General features: G+C 38.8%; 1 protein-coding gene and 1 long non-coding RNA gene across 12 annotated transcripts in view; one reads left to right on the forward strand and one right to left on the reverse strand.

Moving 5' to 3' along the window:
• PALM2AKAP2 (PALM2 and AKAP2 fusion) overlaps positions 1-21,946 on the forward strand; it is a 536,456-nt gene that overhangs the window by 290,357 nt on the left and 224,153 nt on the right. The window lies entirely within an intron of this gene.
• Positions 18,897-21,946, reverse strand: part of LOC140530993 (uncharacterized) — a 53,873-nt gene continuing 50,823 nt past the window's right edge. For all 6 annotated transcript variants that reach the window (XR_011976240.1, XR_011976236.1, XR_011976237.1 and 3 more), the window contains one exon: positions 18,897-21,657. This is a non-coding gene — a long non-coding RNA (uncharacterized lncRNA). The remainder of the gene's footprint in view (positions 21,658-21,946) is intronic.

The raw sequence follows: 21,946 nt of genomic DNA on the forward strand, positions 1-21,946 counted from the left end.
AATGGCAGTGTTGGGCAGATCACTATTTTTCTTGTTCTTGAGTCTTTTCAGCCCTCGTAATCATCTGAAGCCAAATTTGAACTCAGGTCTTCCTAACTCCAGACCTGATACTCTATCCACTCAGCCACCTAGCTGCCCAAGGTCTACTATAGTGTAGAACAAGATAAAGTTCTTGTGGTTTCATGAGTTTCTAACTCTACTTAAGCAGAGTGGGGACAACATTTTAGATTTTAAAAGAATATAGTACCAAGAGATTGAGAAAAGGCATCCTAGGTGACTTAGTTGGGTCAGACAAAGGAGATGATAAGACTATTTTAAAATTACCAGAAGGACATTTCATAGTCTGCCTTGATCATTTTAAACATTCTTTCCTATCAGAAAGTCCTTTTTTACCTCTAAATTTAAATTTTACTCATATTAAATGTAAAACTTATTTCTACCAGATTTCATACTAAAAGGACATAGTAGAAAGAGTAATGGGTCTTGGAGCCAAAAAGACCTGAATTCGAATCTTACCTGGGACAATTACTAGTTTGTGAACATAGGCTACCTTGTGTGACCTTCTCTCAACCTCAGTCTTCTCCTCTGTAAAATGGGGATAATCATAACACCTACCTTATAAAGTTAGGGTCAAATGAAAGAATCTATGCAAAATACTTCCCATTTAAGTAGATTAGGTATGAAGTCAAAACCATTCATTTTACACATGAGCAAACTAAATCTCAGAAAGTAAAATTATCTTGGGCAAGGTCACAGAAATAATGGAAAAACTGGGCCCTCAACTCCAGTTTTCTGGCCCCAAAGTCAGTGTTATTTCTACAACACCAAACTGTCACCAGTACCCCACCACCACCACTCCCAGCCCCATAAATGATTGAGAAATAACCTTGCAATATAGAATGCAACATGGAATTACAAATATTTGATAAATCAATTATTCTCACACCACAAAGATCAAAATTAGCTTCCCCTTTGTCCCTGGCCTATGATTGTAATGTCATAGATTCAGAGCTGAGAGGGACCACAGAAGCCATCTAGTCCAACTCCCTCTTTTTACAAATGAGGAAACGAAGACCCAAGGATGTTGTCACTTGCCCAAGTTAACATAGATTATGTGCAGTAGTGGTAGGATTTTAACCCAGATCTTCTGACTCAAAATCCAGTGCTCTTACCACTACACTAAATATAATGAGTCAAGGGAATTTTTTTTTAATTGGACTTGTAATTTCACTCATATAGCTCTCAGGGTTTTTGTTGGTTATTGGGTTTTTGTTTTGTTGCCATAGACCCTTTGGCAATCTGGTGAAGTCTATGGACTCTTTCTTAGAATAATGTTTTTATGTAATTAAGGGAAATGCTAAATTTCAGTTAGAGATTAGTGAAAATAAAAATGTCATCTTTTTTCTCCATCTTAGTTCATGGCATGCCCTTCCCCTCCCTAAATGAATCCAGGGACTTGGATCCAAGGTTAAGAACCCTGGGTAGAGGGAATTGTCTGTTGACCAGGAAACTTCCTCTAACCAGTGCTCATTAGCACCTGCTCAGCAGTTTATAGTGTTGGCAGAATTGCCTGGGGCTCTGTGCAAAGTCAAGTTATTTGTCCAAGGTCACAAAGCCAGCATGAGGCAGAGGCTCCAGTTCATTTTACAGATGAAGAAACTGAGGCAAACAGGATGAAGTGACTGGCCCAAAGTTACGCAGCTAGTAAATGTCTGAGGCCAGAGTTAAGCTCAGAAGGTGAGTCTTCCTGACCCCAGGCCCAGCCCTCTATCCACTGTACCACCTAGCTGCTTCATCTAGAAAGTACTAAGTATAACAAAGATTTTCTTAGCCCTCTCCACCTTTGACAGCCTCCCAAGGGACTGTGGCTTACTGGATTCAACTTTCTGGATGGCAAAAAGTTGAACAGTGATGCTTTATTAACTCTCAAGTTGTTAACTAATACCCCTACACTGTTTCCTGGTCATCTCCTTAGACTAGGACTTTTCATTCTTGCACTTAGCACCCTGTAAAATGTTTCCTATATTAAATAAGGTCTTCCCCCACCATTCACCAGCCTATGTGCAACTGACTTCTCCTGCTCTCCTCTAACAAATGCTATGTCTTGCACAAAGGCAATGACTGGCACTATTTAATATCATAGACTCATAGAATAATAGGCCTGGGAAGTATCTAGTCCAACCTTTGCCATTTGCTGACAAGCAAACTGAAACTTAGTTTTTCCCACAGTGACCCAACAGCAGAGCTAAACCTAGCTAGAACCCCACACCTCTTGTCTGTTAAACTGATTAACTTCTCCTCTGTCACATCAACAAAGCCAGATCTTTTCCAAAAATCCTCTCTGGCTCCATTAAATATTAATCTTTTTTTGCTAGTATCCTCACATCATGGTTTTTCCATAGCTGCTTTTGTCCCTCCATTTGCCAAATGCTTCCTTCTCTATTTTTATATGTAAAAAATTATCTTCAAATGCCCTTTGAAATTTTGTCCACAAATGGTATTAGTTTTTTAGTAGGAAAGATGTAGGTCACTACGCTAAGCATTTCTTCCAGTCTGTCCACTTCTCATTTTTACGGTGATGACTTCAGGTTAACATATCCTGAATACACTTAGATATAAAATCAGAGACAGAAAGAAATTTAAAAGTGTATCTATCTCCAGGATAGGAGTAGGAAGAACAGGGAAATAGCCTCCTTCATTTTACAAATCAAAAATTAGGGACACATGGTCTGACAGAAGATAGTACTTTTGTTGTAAAGCCTTGTTAAAAGTACATTTGATTTTCCTGAGATTCAGACTTCTCTGGAAAATGTGTTACTTATGGTCACCCTACATGCAGGTTTTCTCATAACTATTTCTTTTATGTTATTATTATTAATTCAGACCTGTGATTTTATTAGGGGATTCCTACTGTGGAAACACCCTCCACCAATGCACATTAGCAATTCACACAGACTTTGAAAGTTTTAGGGATTCATAGAAGTTAAGGGACTTACCAGTGGTCATAGAACCAGTATATGTAAGAGTCAGAATGTGACCCCAGGTCTCCCAATTATAGCCACCTTTCTATCTACTAGATAAGTGGTTTTCAAAGTATGGTCCAGGGACCCCTGAGGGTCACTAAGAATTTTTTAGAATATCACTGAGGTTAAAATTATTTTCATAATAATAGTAAGACGTAGGGCAGCTCCTTACACAGTGGATAGAGCACTGGACCTAGAATCACGAAGTCCTAAGTTCAAATCTGGCCTCAGACACTAACTAGATAAATGACCCAGAATAAATCACTTCACTTCTGTCTGTCTCAGTTTCCTCATCTGTAAAATGCTGCTGCTAATATTAGCACTCCCAGAGTGGTTATGAGGATAAAATGCGATAATACTTGTAAAGTGTTTTGCAAAATCTCAAAGTACTGCATAAATGCTAGCAATTATTATCAATATTTTCTACTATGACAAATATCAAAAGATAGAATTCACATAGACAAAAATATCTTTGGGCTCCTCAGTGACTTTTCAGATTGTAAAAAGGTAAAAGTTTAACTATAAGTGTTAAGTGTAAGAATATTGGGAAACACTGTACTAAACTATGTATCTTCTCTGTTTTAAAGATGTTAAATTTGGTTACTATGTCCTGTTTTTTTCTGGGCCAAATATGTGACCAAACTGTGTCCAATGGACCTGAATCCTTTAGTCTGGGGACCCAGAACTTTTAATAATAAGTGTCTCTGAGCAGGTCCCAGTTTCTTCCTTCCGAGACAGAGAGAGACAGACAGAAAGAGAGAGACAGAGAGAAAAAGTTAGTTAGTTTAATGATTAAGTGGGAATATTCTGTCCTTTAGAATATGGCCTCAGCTTGTCCTTAACTGAGAACATACCTCACATTGAAATACGTGTATAGACTCAAAAGTATCTCCTAGACTGGAAAGTCTTACTGATGCTTGCTTTCAGACTACAGGTTGAAAATGAAAATCAGATCTGGATTGAACTTTAAAATTTGCCAAACTTAGAAGTAGTGAACTGAGTATGTCCACCATGAAGTTCCAATTCTTACTTAAAGACCTCCAATTCAGACAAAACAATAGTAACAAGTTTTCCAGCTGAACAGCTGTCCCTGGCCAAAAGAAATCCCTCCTTGATGGAAAGCAGATCTCATTGGCTTCTGCTGAGCTATAAGAGCAATTTTATGGGGCCAGATGTGAATTTCCAGACAGATGGGAGAAACTGAAGCCACAGACAAATACCAAACCTGCTCACTGTGCCAAGAATCTAGCAGGGCTGTGTTCAGTGCACCTGGAAATATGTAGCTACTGTTGTTTCATCACATAACTTGGACTTGAGAGCTTGCTTGATTGCTATTTCAATACTCTGGAGATTAGTAAACAAGGACAGTAAATACAGCAGGCTTGGTTCACTCACAACTGGAGAAATAAGCAGCCCATAGGGGTTGGAATAGTGGAGGAGTGGCTTTGCTCATAAGACCTCACAAATGCCACATTAGTGTTAACTTTCCATATGCTTCTCTTTTCTTTTCTATTTAATGAGCTTCAGACTTCCCAAAGACCAAGTTATCCCAGAATAAGCATTTAGATAAGCACATTAACTCTTTCAGGGAGCATCATGATGTATTAGAATAAGCACTGACCTGAGTCAGCAGACTTAGGGACTCAAGTTTCTTCATCTGTAAAATGGGAAGACTATTACCTTACACAGTAACTGTTAGAACCTAATAATATAGTTTGAGAAAAAGTATTCTGAAAGCTTCAAAATTCTATAGTAATGCAAGCTATTATTGTATTAGGATTATATATCACTGATTCCAGAAATTAAGTGATCCTTGCTTATAACTTAGAAGAGTTAATATTTCTTCCTTACTATAAGGAAATGTCCCAGAATCCTTGGGAAATAGAGGCAGTATGGCATAATGAATAAAGGGCTACGCTTGAAGACCTGAGTTCAAGTTCTGCCTCTAACACATACTAACTGTGTGACCATGGGTTAGGCATTTAATATCTCTGTGTTCTTGGTCACTCTCTAAGTTGCAGAGAAGGTGCCAACCTATATTGATAGAGTTCCTCACTAGGGTCATCATAGATCCAATCTTTACCTGTCTTTCCTATTAGTATAAGCAAATTAAATCAGATATGTATGGAAAAGCTATGTAAGATAACAGAGACTGGAAATTGACAAAGTCTACCTATGTGATGTGTGGGAAAGGGTATGGTTATCACTTTCAAAGGAGAACAAAATAAAGGAAGGAAGGCTACTCATCACTAACTCTCTGTTCCAAATAACTCCACAAAAGAAACCTTCTCTATGTCTGTATGTAGAGTAGACCCAAAACAGTGCATCCATGAAGATAAAACTCTCCCAGAATAATTAATTCAGAAGTATTTTTAAAAACTCACTGAAGAAACCCATCCATTAATTTCTTAAATTATATGGTATCTATTCTTTGACTGGCATTAGCCTGATGGAACTTTCCTAACATCCCTAATGCAACTTACAAGTTCAGGATCCAATATTAAGTTTTCTGAATGTTCCATTTCCTATAGCTTTTCTGGAGGAAGGAGAGCCGGAAGTCCAGTGAACCCAGAATCCTGTTGGAAACCTTGATAATTGTCCCAGTACCAAATGATTAGTTTGGACTATGCAGGATCTTTTCTTAAACATAGAACTTTGACATTGTCTAAGACTAGCATTCATATTGTCATGTTTGTGTAGTGTAGATACTGAAATGTCCTGGGACAGGATCAAGTTCTGAGGAGGCAAATTGTCCACAGAGTTAGTTAAAATATGAACCTATGTAATTAGGTTCAAGTAGGGATCAAGTATGTATGACAAACTTTCAATTAGCCTAGGAAAGAGATAGTAATTCTACAACCAGGTCTTGAGTACTGGATTTAGTCAATCAATCCTGCCTTAGGCACTTACTAGCTCTTTCACTCGAGGCAAGTCACCTCTTTGGGACTCATTTTTCCTCATTTGTAAAATGAGGAGTTTAGAGAGGTCCTGGGTGGTGGGAGGAATTAAGAATAAAAGATGCAGAAGTTTAAACTACTTAAGAAATTTCCCCTGCTTGAAGCAAGAATATCAATTCCCTGTGGGCAGGGCACTATTTTGTTTATTTATAGAGGGGGAGGAGTTTCTTATGTGCCTGAGGATACCAGGTCCTTAATAAATGTTTGTTTATTAAATTTAAATATGACTATCCTCCCTTGAGAGACTGAAAAAACTCCCTTACAGGAAGTCATTTTAGATGAAGTGAAAGCAATTAAAAGAAATAAAAAAGAGCCCCCCATGACAAGAATTTAATAGTCTTCACCACCTTTTTTTTGTTGTTCAGTCATTTCAGTCCGTTTAATTCTTTGTGACCCTATTTAGGGTTTTCTTGGCAAAGACACTGGAGTAGTTTGTCATTTCCTTCTCCAGTTCATTTTACAGATGAAGAAACTGAGGCAAACAGGGTAAGTTGACTTGCCCAGAGTCTCACAGGTCAGAAGCTAGATTTGAACTTTGGAAAATGAGTCTTCCTGACTCTAGGTGAGCATCAACTTTCAGTAAACTATGAAAAGCTAAGATCATGCTTATTTATTGAGCCAGGACCTGGTTTCCTTGTACCTGACCCAAACTTGCAGTTACCTTTCCTACAAAGCCTGGCTTTGTACTAGACTGTCTCTCTGCTTCTTGTAAAACTTTGGCTGAATTCATTTAAGAATACCCAATAAAAACCACTGTGAAGTGTGATGCCAGTATAAATGATGAGCCTCCCCACCACTTTCCCTTCCCCAATCACTCCTACCCACAGAGAGCAGGCTAGCTCATGTCAGCGTATCAGGGGATGCGTGAGGATGCAAGTCCACACGTGTACATACACAATTGTATCAGCAGCAGAGACTCACCCTTCAGAGAGCTAAGCTTGCACAATTGTTTTTTGTTCCAGAGAATGACACTGAGGAGGGTTATCACATTAAAGCTTGCTTAATGAGAAAGTTAGTTCTGTTGTATCCTATCAAAAATTCAGTGGGAGACAAGAAGAGCTTTCATTGAGAGGTAAGGCATTATTATGCCAGAAAGATCCCATGAATGATACTGGTATTTCTGTTCTAAGGAGGCATCTTGGTTTAGAGCAAGCCTGGACTGTCACAATAATCTGACTAGAGGAGAAACTATTTTTTTCCTGAATTACCCCCACCCCTCACTGGGGGGAAGGGGAGGGAAGGGCAGGGAAGGATCAGACTTCATTGATAGAGGGAACTCCTAGTGAGAAAACTCCCTCTCCCATGGCAAAAGTTATCCACTCTGATGATTCAAGTCTTAGAGTTGCCTGAAGCAGAGATGTTAAATGACTTTCCTAGGGTCACACAGTCAGTCCTGAATTTGAGGCCAACTTTTTTTCTATCTACTACGTCATACTCTCTCCACAGCATTCACTCCCATTTTATAAATAAGGAAACATCCATTCTAAAGAACTTCTCTTAGGGTCATTCAACTGAGAAGTGGTGGAGTCTGATCTGCACAGTAGGTCTTATAATTAAAAAGTTAGTGGTCTTCCTACTTAATAAAATGCCTTCTTCATTAAGTACCTATCTGAATCCTGTGATACACTGAGCCTGCCTTCCAGAAGTCACTATCTAAGAATGACAGCCATGCAGAGAACACCGCAGTAGACAAGTTACCACGCACATGATTGGATAAGTATCTGCACATAAGCAGCTTAATACAGCAGAGAACAGAGAGAGTTCATGTTTTAGAGAAAATTCTGGGGGGAAACAGAGACACAGAGACAAGCACAGTAAAAAGATCAGAGACAGAAATGAGATCTCTGACATCTAGAGGGAAGGGAATATGCATTTATTCGGTGCCTATTATGTTCCAGGCACTGTGTTATAATTATATATATAATTATAATGCCTTATTATTATCATCAAATTAATCTTCACAACAGCCCTGTGAGGCATTTGCTATTATTATCTCTATTTTACAGTTGAGAACACTGAAGCAGCCAGATGTTAAGTGACTTGCCCACAGTCACACAGCTAGTAAGTATCTGAAGTCACATTTGAACTCAGGTCTTCCTCATTCCAGGCCCAGCACTATCCACTATACCACCTATCTGCCCATTGAAAAGAATAATGATAAGTCATTTGTTGCCCTAGATCTCATTAGCCTTTATGGTCTTTTGCATTCCAAAGTCCTCTTGATTTTAAACCTACCCTTAGGAAAACATCTTAAATGCTTGTGGATACTAATAGCATATCCATCCATAATAGTATTTATAATAATAAATAATATGGATAATACCAATAATAAAAATGTTTTATAAAATGTCATATAAATTAGCTGTTATGTAATTAACATATATAGAGATTATAAAGCACTTTCTATACATTAATTAGCCAAACATTTATTAAGTGCTTACTATGGACCAGACACTATGCTAAATGCTGAGGATGCAAAGAAAGACAAAACACATGGTCCCTGTCCTCAAGGATCTTACATTCCAATGGAGAAGGCTACCTGTAAACAACTAGGCACATGCAAGATCTATGAAAGGTAATCTAAGAAGGAAAGATCTAACTGTGGGAAGACCAGAAAAGGACTCCAACACAATGTGGGATTTAGGCTGAGTCTTAAAGGGAGCTAAGAAACTTGGAGGTGGCAATGAGGAGCGAACATACTCCAGATTGACAGTTACATCTGATGGTAGAGTTCATGCAGGGGACTAAAGTGTAAGGAGACTAGAAAGAAGCCAGGTTATAAAGAGCTTTAATGACGAACAGAGGGTTTGCTCCTGGAGTAATAGGGAGCCACTGAACTTTATTGAGTAGCTGGGGGCAGGGGATGGTGGGGAGAAAGGAGGTGATAATACACTTAAGAAAAATTACTTTGGCTACTGAGTAGGGGATGAAGGGAGACTAGTTAAATGGCCATTGTATTAGTAATGAGGAGGGCTTGAATTAGGGGAGCTGCTATGTGAATGAAGAGAAAGGGACCTAAATGAAAACTAATGCGAAGGTAGGAACAGCAAGACTGAATAGATGGGATGAGTTGAGAATGAGGAGCCAAGGATTATTCCAAGGTCAGAAACATTTGTTAAGTACTTTGTGGTAGGCACTGTGCCAGGTGGTGGTCCTGGGTGACTGGAAGGACTGTAGTGTTTTCAATAGCAATAAAAAAAATTAGGAAGAAGGGAAGATTTAGGTAGGAAGGTAATGAGTTCTGTTTGGGACTTTTGAGTCCAAGCCAACATGTTGAATTGAGTCTGAGATGCTTTACAGGACATTCACTTTGAGATGTCCAAGAGGCAGTTGGTAATATACTATAACTCAGGGGAAAGACTGTGGATGGGTATATAGATCTAAGAGCCATCTGCATAGGGATGATAATTGAATCCCCAATGGCTAATTAGATCACCATGTAAGATAGCATAGAGTGAAAAGAGGAGAGGCCCCAGGACAGAGCCCTGTTGTTGGGCATGACAGGGATGGATAAAGAAGCAGCAAAGGAGACTAAAAAGGAACAAATTGATAAGAGGAGAACCAGAAGAGAACCTTGTCATCCAGCGGGAAAGGGGGATTAACAGTGTAGAGTTCAAAGAAGATGAGGGTTGAGAAAAGATCCTATTAGCACAATTGATCCTTATAAAAACTTCCTACACTAACACAAGTATTGTTGGCCTCATGACCAAGTGCTGATTTCCTTGTGGTACTAATCATCTCTGAATTTAAGGTGAAAGAGGTGAGATGATTTGCCTCATACAAATAGTAAATGGCAGAGCCAACACCTCGGGTTTTCAAGATCATAGGGTCCTCTGAGTCCACGTCCAGACATCTTCCCACTATTGCCACTGCTTGGCAGAACTCACATGTTTCTTTGTTCACCATTAGTTCCTGCTCATTTAATCACTTATGGTAGAACAGACCTTGCTGTGTGCCAGCTAAAAAATCAATTACACTAACTGATGTTTTTCTAGAATAGCTAAACTGTGCAGGTTAGTAGTAATCTTTAAAAAGGATTATACTGTACATAGTAAGAAACAAGTTTCTCTAGGACAAAAATCAATACAACCTGAAATACATGGTCTCTAAGTTAATAAGAGGGAGAAAAGCTTTTTTCTTTTGATAGACTCCAGTTATAGTTATATTTCATAATCATTCCTAAGGCAAAAAACCCTTCATAGCTATTCCACTACATTAATTTGTCCTGGAAGTAATGATTCAACTAGGGGAGCAAGCATGTTTCAGGTGAAAATCGCTAGAATAAAATCACTCTAAGACTTAAATCCCTTGGGAATTGCATCTTCTTTCCAAAAAAGATAAAAACGATTGTTTCAGCTTTCTGCCTAGTCTGAGGACAATTGAATGAGTGAATGAATGAATGAAAAAACATTTATTAAACTCTTTCTGTGTGCAAAGCCCTGTGATTACCTTTAAACTGATCATTTGGCCACACACATATTTCACAACTTTATAGGCTTTTATAATATAGAATCTATATAATGTAGTTTATATTCATTGTTAGAACTGGATATATGAGGAATAACAGGGCTTGGTCTCTAGGAGATTAAAATCCTGAGAAGGAGCCTGTTGATGGTGCCTGAGAAAGAACCAAAAATCAGAAGAAGGAATCCCAAGATCTGAAATGTCAGGAAGTCAGGAAAGCAGGTTGGGTGTCAAGGCAGAATGCCAGAGGATAAACTGAGAAAAAGGTTTTCAGAAAAGCTAGGTCAAGTCCAAAAGTTAGCCAGAGTGAGGGAAGAAGAAGCCAGAACAGGGCAGAGCAATGGAGATACTGGTTAGGCAGTTACTTCACTTGAAGATTTGCAATATAACATTTTCACTTTACTTTTATGGCATCCTTAGTATGGGAAAAGTCTCAGACTCAAAGGGCTGAAAGGAATGAACCAGTCTATCACTTCTCTCAAGCACAACAATTAAAATATTAAATATCAAATAAATATTAAAATATTTATATAATTTTTTAAGTCCAGCAAATTGATTTATATGCATTATCTCTCTAAATACTCTCCAAAACAAAAACAAAAAAACCTATCAAGGTAAATACTAAGGTGTCTTAATCTCCATTATATAGCTAGGTCTCTGAGTTAAGTGACTTGCTTCTGGTCACCAGAGGCTGGATTTTAATTCAGTCTGACTCCATATCCAATTCTATGTATGACTTCAAGGGAATTTAGATGACCTCCAAAGTAATGAATTTAAGACAGATGTTCACTTTAAGAACAGATGTTTGACCAATGTGACTGTTTATAGTTTCCCTGTTTGGCAAGCCTCCTTCAGTTTTGATAAAATGTCCAAATTTTTATCCCAGTTTGCCATCTGAAGTTCTTGAGTAATTTGACCAATACAAAATATAAAAGAAAGATACTTTAATCTCCTAAATTAAATCTCTTCTTCCATGAACTCTTCACTCTTTTGTAATAAAGATGTATTAGTTTCAAGGATATTTGTCTGTGAAAAAGTGTAACCCTGTCATTGATGGCTGGTTTTTGTTTCGATCCTTAGCCTAGGAAAAAAGGACTTATATGTTCCTGTTCTGAAAATCCTCTTGAAGACCTTGATAATTGCCTTTCCATATTTGAAATTGGAGCTTTATTTGAAAATATTAGATGTGGTAACCTGTGGCCTAGATAAAGGCAGCACTGATTACTGGTGGCCAGAATCTATCTCTATTTTCTTGTGTCTCTGTATTATAATTTGAGCCACTCTGATTTTTGCTAGGGCAGATAGGTAACTGGGTCTGGAGTCAGAAAAACTTGACTTAAATCAGGCCTCAGATGCTAATTAGCTGTGTGATCTTGGGCAAGTCACTTCACCCTATTTGCCTTAGTTTCTCTTCTGTAAATGAACTAGAGAAGGAAATGACAAACCACCCCAGTGTCTTTGACAAGAAAACCCCAAATGGGGTCACAAAGAGTCAGACGCAACTGAACAACAACAACTTTTTGCTAACATATTAGAATTTTTCATACAGAACTGTCAATAAGCAGTATGTTTGTCATCTGAAGACCAGTGTACCTATATTAAGAGAGGTTTATCACCTGGAGACTGGCCACTCATTAATGGATTTTTTTTAGTCGTAACAACTCATGAAGACAGTCCATTAAGGGAGAGTGGTGTTGTAATATCCATGATTGAATGATGTACTTGCACTTCACAGATTCTTAAAGTATACTGTTTTATGAATACTAATTTCAATCCAAGTCTTATTCACCAAAAATTCATTCTCTGGTTTCACTGCTACTGGAATGGATAAAACTCCTTCCCCAGTTACAGATTTACTGGGGAGAGCCTTAGATTTCTACTAAACAGTATCAAGTCAGTCTATTAGTCACACATATGTGTGCGTGTATATATATAGGAAAGAATGATGGAAAATTATTAAGATCACACTGGCTGCTATATATGGTCATGGTGTTGATATCATTGTATATAATAGAATTAATTCCCAGAGCATACCTATATTTTATGAAAAAGATTAAAAATGTTCATTGCTTAGATGGTATACATGTACCATCTTACATGGAATACCAGTGATGCTCAGATCCTTTGCCAAGTTAGTGGAAGACCAGTTGGATAGTCAATGACTAAATGAGCTTTGGGACCATGATTTCCTCAAAGGGAAGTCCTTGAAATCAGTAAATCCATTCATCCTTATTTAATAGATTAAGACCAAGCAAAATTCTGTAATGGTAACTATACAAGATATTTTCCCAAACTGTAGTAATGAGGATGACCACATTGAACTCATGTAGTCAGAAATTACTTAAAAATGTGAGAAAAGAAAGGTATAATTGTAACCAAAGGCATCAGTTTAAGAAAAGAAGTTCAGCTGGACTGTATCATCTGTTTACTATATATCCCTAATATGAACACAGAATCAGAACTACAGGATTGGAAAGAACTCTAGAGGTTATCTTGTCCAAACCTCATCTAAAATGATGAATCTCACCTGCAACAAACTGTGTCAAACTCACATCCCCACAGGCCATGTGTATTAACTTAGTTTGTATTTGACTTAGTTTGAATATGTAACTGTGTTTTCTTGTACTTTCATTTATTTTGTTAAATGTTTCCCAATTACATTTTATTCTGGTTCAAGCCTCACTCAGGAGTTTGGTGGGCTGCATGTGGCTCTGAGATGGATATTTGACACCACTGACAGTATTCCTTAAAAAGAGGACATCAGCCTTTTTTATTACTTCCAAAGATAGGAAGGTTCATTCTATTTGAGGACACTCTTAACTTTTAAGAAGTTTTTTTTAATCCATATGTTAGCACAAAGTTATCTCTACAACTTCTCCACATTGGTCCTTCATGACCAAGCAAAGCCAGGTCGTGACCCCTCTTCTACACGACAACTCTTCAAATACTTTTAGAATGTTCTTGTTTCTTCTCAGTGTAGGTTTCCATGATTTTCAATGCACTCGTTATGTGCTATTGTTCCATAAGTATCTATATGTTTAATCTTGTACGTAGTAGGTTCTAGAAAATTTTATGATATTGACTTGAATGATGAGTTTAGTTTGGGACATGATGAGTGTAAAGTGACAGCAAGTATAAATGCCCATCAGGACGTTGTAAATGTGACAACAAATCTCAGGAGAGAGAGAGAGACAGAGACAGAGACAGAGACAGAGACAGAGAGCGATAGAGAGAGACAGAGAGACAGAGTGAGACAGAGAGATAAAGAGACAGAGACAGAGACAGAGACAGAGAGAGAGAGAGGTCTTCGTTGCTGTTCAGTACTTTCAATTTTATCTGATTCTTTGGGACCCTATTTGGGGTTTTCCTGGCAAAAACAAAGGAGTATTTTGCCATTTCCTTCTCCAACTCATTTTACAGATGAGAAAACTGAAGCAAAGAGTGTTAAGTGACTTGCCTAGGGTCACACAACTAGTCAGTACCTGAGACCAAATTTGAATTCAGGAAAATGAGTCTCCCTGACCCCCCAGGCCTGGAGTTCTATCCACTGTGCTACCTAGAGCCCATTTTTAGGAGTTGTTGTTATCAAACTAGTTGGTTTTTTTTTTTTAAATCGAAACCAAAGGGTTCTGATGATCTCAGAAGCTAAAGGAAAACACATTTATTGCTTCACAGCTGTGGGTACTATTTGGTGTTTGACTGAATTGAATTTAGTTAATTGAATTGAACTTAATACAATTGAATTAGTGTATCAAAAAGGATATTAGGCACATTCCTATTGCTAATACCCTTTGTCCCCAAGGAACATCCTGAAGGTTCTCAGTTTGGCTCCAGGCTATCTTTTCAGACTGATTATACATCCCTGCACAATTCCTCTTCCAAGCAAATTATCCTTCTTGCTGCTCTCCTTACAAAACAGCTCATCTTTCACCTCCATGTTCATGCCTAGAATTTTCTTCTCCCTCATCTCCTCTGTTTCGAAGCTCTAAGTCCCTTCAGATCTTAACTCCAAGAGACCATTCCTGATTTCCCCAGAGGTTAGTGTCCTCCTTTACCTTATAGTTATTTTACATATGTCTTGCATTTACTTATGTATCCTTCTTCAGTAGAGTATAAGCTCCTAAAGGAGGGGTCAGTTTCTGTTCGATGTTTGGTTCCCCAGTACTTTGCATTGTGCCTAGTGGCAACTTAATTATACCTTTTCACTTTGTTTATTATTAAGGCTTTGAGAGAGCTTATATCAAAGGAAACCATCCCTCATAGCTCTGTCATTATCATTAAGTCGTATACAACTCTTCCACTCCCCATGGACCACATCACAACAATGCTGTCTATGGGGTTTTCTTGGCAAAGATACTGGAGTGGTTTTCCATTTCCTAGAGCTGAAGCGACTTGCCCAGGGTCACACAGGTAGTAAGTGTGAGACCACATTTGAACTCAGGTCTTCCTGACTCCAGACCTAGTGTTCTATTCACCAAGCCACCTCTGCTTATGCCCTTTAGCCACATGCTAATTGCAATGAGTTTTAGAAGGAAAAAAAAGATGATTTCTTAGGAGCTATTTTGACTATTATTTTCTATTTCTGTCAGTCTCCACTTCCTGTTTACAGATGGAATTGAGAGGCAGAAGTGACAAGATTGCTCATAGGGAAGTTTTTCTCTGGGGATTTCTAAGGAGATCAGAAACAGGAAATGGTTCAAAGGACTCTCCAAAGGAGATGCATGCCCTGGACAATTTTGGCAGATCTATGCGTTTTGACACAGCTGGGGTGAAAATGTGGGTTTCTGAAGGGAGGCTCTCATTCCATACTGCACTACTCGTAGTCCCATTTCCTTCCTGTGAAAGCAATGGAAAGAAGTCATGAGACACACAAGAATTGAGATCTGGCCCCTGGTGATTATCAAGAGCTGGACTCGATTACTATTTGGGCATCTGCGTTTCACTTTCACCATAGTGGCTAATGGCTATCTCTGTTTACAATGCATCTGAAGAACTAACTGGTTTTTTAATTTATGATAACGCCAGTAACATATCTGAGAAAGTATGCTTCAAAGATCCTAAGATTGGCCAAGCCTAAGAATAGACATAATTTCTTCCCCCCAAGATAAGACTGTGTAACTTAATGCAAGCAAAAAAAAGGTGGCAAGAGGTGAGCGAGGGAAACCGAATGGTGCCTGTAACAACTGTAGAAGCCGGACTATGCATCATTTTCATTCAGTAGCAGCAATGCTGCGCATATCTTCAGAGCCATGATGCCCCACTTTTTAGAATTGCAGTACCCAATTTTTTATATGATCACTCCCATGCATATACATCTTGGCTCCCTGTATGGGGTAGTAAGATGAAGACAAGGGTAGTACAGTGGAAAGAGCCTTGGATTTGGAATCAGAGGATCAGGTCATAAATGAGGACTCTGCCATTTACTACCTGTGTGACCTTAAGTAAATTCCTTAACTCTTCCGGGCCTCAGTTCCTTCTTCTATGAAATGAGAAGATGGGACTAAATAAACTCTTAAGATCTCTTCTAGCCTTAAATCCTAGGATTATGTGAGAAATCCTATGAATATGAAAAGGGCTGAGAAAAATGTAACAGAGAAGGAGAAAATAAGACCACATTCTGAAAAAGGAGCGGAATGTGAAGAATATGTATACCCACAACACTGGACAATTAGAATTGGGCCTACCTGGCTCAAGTAACAAAGCAAATGGACAAGAAGTCAGGAAACTTAGATACTACATAAGTAATTACTTCAGGTCAATATAATGGAGTACTGGGCAAAGAAGCATGAGTTCTTACCTGTGGCTAACTAACTGTGTACTCTTTCAACCTCAGTCTCCCCTTCTGTAAGTGTAGTCTTGTCTGATGGGGCTGTTATAAGGTTGTGTTGAAATGATATGGGGTGGAGGAGAGGTGTAGGAAGTTCCTTAATTAATCTGATAAGATTATAGATTATAGTCCTTTCCCAAATAAGAGAAGTTTCCCAATCAAAATGGTGAAATCATAGGTCCTGGGCCATAATTTAAAAGCAACAGGTGGGACACAGTGATTGACGGATTAATCACCACTATTCATAGCCTATCAAAGCATGCAACCCTGTATCACTCTTGGAGGTGTTCACCTTTTGAGTATTCACTCTTTACTTTTTTCCCTTGTGCTTTCTTCAAAAGTATAGCCACATGGTGAGGAGTGAAGGGAGGAAGGGATTTTCCTTCCTCTACCACCATGAGAAGCATTGGCAACTTATGGCAGAAGTGCATAGCTACAATTAAGCTATCACCATGCATTTATTATTTATATTCTAGGTACTGGGATAAGCTAATCAAAAACAGATTGACACCCTCAAGGAGCTTAGGAGAGAAGAAGTATATGTAGAATATGTACAGAATGGATATTTGTGTAATGGGTACATGTCATGCCCAGTATGAACTCCCACACTATAAACCCCTCATGTAGTATGTGTCACCCACTCACTCATGGATTCACTTATCCCAATCTGCCCTCACACTGTCAGGCCTGGGTTCCCATAAAAAGTCTACTGTTATTATACTCAAACTTCTACAGGGGCCTTCAAGTAACTCTGTTCAGAGGTAATAACTTCTATTCACCACTGTTATTCTCAAGTCTCCACTAGTGTGCTTCTATTTATACAAAATCAACTACTTACAAATATGACACCATTAGATATGAGTCAGATCTGACTGAAATGACTGAACAACAACCATATATTATAAGTATATATAAAACAGATGCAAAAATCCTCCCTACATCACATTCCACACATAAACCTGTATACATACCTACATAAACCTGACTTAGGGACACATGAGTGAGGAAAACCAGTATGCTTGTGATAACTCGCAATTCTGGAGTCCAGGCCTTGATGTCATTAGTTTGTTCAGCAATATTGGCACCATATGAAAATGCTTTTCTTCTAACTGTGCTTCTCCTATTCTTGAACTGATGAGGTATCGATAAGTTCTTTTAACTAATCCTTAAGAGGGCAATGAAAAAAATGTTACACTATGGTATTGTCTAGTAGCTCACTTCAGTTAGAGAACTGCAAAGGTCATTAGGGTGGCCCTCTCTGGGCATCGTAGACAAGCCCAGCCAAGCTCTCCACTTGTAAGGATGATCCACTCAGTCATCAGTCAGCTGATCCAACAGTAAATCAACCAGCTGTAAGGCCTGTTTTTCTTCTTTCTCCTTTTCCTGCTTACACCACAGAGAGAGGCAGAGAAGAGCGGAAACTTTGAGACGCTTCACCTCTTACACTGGAGATAATGGTAAAAAATAATAGCTATCCTCCAGTTAGCTTTCAATGTTTATTCAACCAATAGTAACTGAAGTCTTCAACAAGTTTCTTCACACTGATCTGTCATTTTTTTTTTTTTACCTCTCTGCTGAGTCTCCATTCTCTTATCTCTTTTCTCTTGCCCATTCTTGACCAATCCAGCCAGGTTCTTCACCTTTTCAATGATTTGAGTTGATGTCTCATCTTTCCTTTTTGAGGTAAAAACATACTGGGTCCCTTTAAGCTCCTCTTTTCTGTAAGGACTGAAACCAACAGTCCTTATGTAACCATTTCATAATTTTCAGATCATTTTGTGTTTATCTTTCTGTGCCTTTTAGGCCTTAAAAATAATTATGTTCAAATGAGCTAATAGATCAGACACCCTGCAGCCTGAGCCCATTTTCAGTCCTCAAACTGGTCCTCTTAACATACTCTGTCTCAAAAAACTGTTTCTTCACAGTTACATTTTAAAATATTTTTTTTAGCACACAAAGGCATTTTTTTTTTGCCCCTTTCGTTGACCAGTGTTCACATATAAAAGAAGCATCACCTTATATTCTCTACAAGGTGATATATAGAATTAATAGCATTTAGAACCAGAAGAAAAATTAATAATAATTGAGTTCAACAATAATTGAGTTTTATAGATGAGGAAATGAACCTAGAAAAAACAGGTATTCTGCTCCTAAATCCATTTCCCCTTGTACTTCCCCTTGCTAATAAATCTCAAAGATCTCCTTGTATCTAAATCAAGACTCATATTTTATGATAAGAAGACAGAAGATATCTTTTATAAACTGAGGCTACCAAGAGATAAATGTTGAGAGGTCTCCATTTTCCACTTACTGTAATTTCTTCCTTGCCTTCCTTGAAAAAAATACCACTTTTGGAAAAAAAATCAGAATGACCAAGAACTCTACTAGTTGTATATTCAGATGCTAGAATTCAAATTGTGAACCCAAATAAAATATCAGATCTGATTTAATATCCAGAAATTCCTAGGAATGATTCACTTCTCTCATTCACAACTAATGGGAAAGGGCCCCTTCCCATCCAACATAAAGATCTGGAGAGTATTTATGACAAATTAAAGGTTCTAGTCAGTAATATGAATTGTGTAGTGCCCGTTGCAACAGAAAAACTCTTCATGCATGTATACATTCATTTAACAAACTATTATTGAACAAGATACTATGACAGGTAGAAAAAGAAAGATAAATTTAATCAGTCCCTGTCCTCAGGAATTTACAGTGTAGCAGATGAAATAAAATTATGCTTTAGTATCACAAAAGAAGAACTGTTTGGTGTTCCCCATACATTGCATTCCACCTTCCAGTTCCATGCCTTTGTAGGCTATTCCCATGCCTGGAATTTTCCCCTCGCCTCTGCCTTTTGAACCTTCAGCTTCTCTCAAGGCTCAGCTATAATGTCACCTCCTTCAGGAAAACATTCTTGACTCCTCTAGGCGTTCCTCTCCCCTCCCACCCATCACTGTATATTTTTGAAGTACATATCCTAAGTTTTCTTGTCTGTTAACTTGTTGTCTCCCCCTGGTGTAAGTTCCTTGAGTGCAGAGATGATCTCACTTTTACCTTTGATCCCCAGTTCTTGGCATGGGATGCTTGTTGATGGATTGATTTCATCGTTATAAGTATTCTTGCCACTAACTCAAATCCCAAACTTTCCATGTCTTAGTAAACTGTGACGACTTTCTGTGCTCACCCTTCTCCCCCAAAATAACAGGTGCTGGTAGTCAACTTGATGATCTTGTGTGTCCATCCTTTGTTGCCGAAGAAGACCATGCCATCAGTGAAATGATGACATGACTTGCACTTGACTTTGTTTTGAGTGAGGAAGGGCTATGCAGGTCACCAGCCTCACTTCTCCTCCAGAGCATCTGAATCCAGTGACCAGATATTCATCAGGATGACTGGAGATGACCCAGGATGCCCTGGGAGACCTTGGGTCCTTTAGGTCTATTCACTTAGGGTGAGTTAACGCCCATTCATTGAATAGGCCTGTTGATGATGAGTTTTTACAAAAGCTAGCCTGGTCCTCCAAGAAAAGTCACACATAACCCTGGTAGGACATACCAGAATTCACACTTAACTAACATAGCCTTTAATAAACCCATGGGGCACCTCTACACAGTGTTTGAGACATTGGAGTATGACTCCAGTTCATCTAATCACAAGAGATTACACAATAGCTTCAAGGCAATATAATTATGAAAGTGAGGAAATTAGGATGGCTTAAGGAGCACTTAAGGAGCCTGTATAAGAAATAGAGCTGAAAGCTCTAGAGAAGCATTCACAAGGGAGCAGGGGAGAATCAGAGCACATTGCATGGCGTCATGAAAATAAAACTAGACCACAATCAGACTCAGCTTTACTATTTTCTACTTTTATGAAACTTGGAGCTGAAGAGACATACACACATACATATATACATATATACATTGTATATATGTATGTATGATGCATGTTTATATGCCTATATGTATATATGTTTGTAAATTATGTAGATATATATTTATTTATTTAGGTGGTACGGTAGATAGAGTGCTTCCTGGAGTCAGGAAGACCTGACTTCAAATTCAGCCTCTGATACTTCCTAACTGTATGACCCTGGGTCACTCACCTCCATTTGCCTTGGTTTCCTCATCTGTAAAATGAGCTGGAGAAGGAAATGACAAATCACTCCAGTGTCTGTGCCAAGAAAACCCTAAATGGGGTCATGAAGAGTCAGACATGACTGAAACAACTGAACAACAATGATAAGATGGACATGTAGAGAGGCAAAGTTAGGTGGTAAATAGAGGTCTAGCCTTGGAGTTAGGAAGACCTGGGTTCAAGTACTGGCTGTGACATATATTAGCTGTGGATACTCTCTAAGACTGTAGTGACAGATGAGAGGCAGCTAGGTGGTGCAGTGGACAGAGCACCAGTGCAGGAGTCAGCAGGACCTGAGTTCAAATCTCACCTCAGACGCTTGACACTCACTAGCTGTGTGACCTTGGGCAAGTCACTTAACCCCAATTGCCTCATCCTGGGTCATCTCTAGTCATCTTGATGAATATCTATCTGGTCACTGGATTCAGACGGCTCTGGAGGAGAAGTGAGGCTGGTGACCTGCACAGCCCTCCCTCACTCAAAAACAAAGTCAAGTACAAGTCATGTCATTATTTCTCTGATGGCATGGTCTTCTTCTGCAATGAAGGACAAACACACATCTTAAAAAAGTGACAGATGAATTATGTATGTGTAAGTCCTTGAATCACATGTCTCTCTGTCTTTCCCTCCCTTCTCCTCCCTCAGCCTATGAAGTAAATTTAGCCTTCTTCCTATCTCCCCTCTCTTTCCCTCTTCCCCCCTCTCTCTCTCCTCTCCAAAGGAAGATAAATTTTGATGGCTGAAAGCTGCCTAGTTTACATAGGGTTTACTGGCTAGATGTCTCTCTCAAAGACCAAACCTTAAACCCAATTTACTCTGGAGCTCACAGAATTGGACAATAGGTTTCTGCCCAAACACCACTTAATGGCTGTTTTTTGGGCTCTCTTGACTCAGAGTGAAAGTAAATAGTCACTGTTTCTCTTTTGCCCACAACTCTGAGGGTTTTTCCCTCCTAGATTGATTTTTTTTTTTTATTAAAGGGGCCATCCCTCAACTCACTTAATAAAAGAGGCCTATTCACTGAATAGGCATTACCTCACTGAAAATGAGAACCTGAAAAGAGCTTAGCCTAAAAGGGCCAGGGTCTCCCATTGCATCCTGGGTCATCTCCAATCATCCTGATGAATATCTGGCCACTGGACCCAGATGGCTCAGGAGAAGAAAGTGAAGTTGGTGACTTTGCACAGGCCTCCATCACTCAAATCAAAGTCAACTGCAAGTCATGTCATCATCTTGATGTTGTGGTCCTCTTTGAGAACGAAAAACAAACATACAACAGTCTATTAGCTTTACATGGGCTACCACATGGCAAAGGCTCCTGAAACGTAACAGTAAATATAATGAAAGAAAGGAGAGAGTCCGTGTAGGGCAGTGGAAAGTATTGCAGATCTGGAATTTTTAGGAAATTGTACGTGACCTTGAGCAATTTCTTAACCTCTCTGAGCCTCAGTTTCCTCAGAAAAATAAACTGAAGCTCAGAGATTAAGGGATTTTGTTGTTCAGGCATTCCAGTTGTGTTCCACTCTTCTTGGCCCCAT

The sequence above is a fragment of the Notamacropus eugenii genome, chromosome 3 (assembly GCF_028372415.1).
Source record: "Notamacropus eugenii isolate mMacEug1 chromosome 3, mMacEug1.pri_v2, whole genome shotgun sequence".
Lineage (NCBI taxonomy): Eukaryota > Metazoa > Chordata > Mammalia > Diprotodontia > Macropodidae > Notamacropus > Notamacropus eugenii.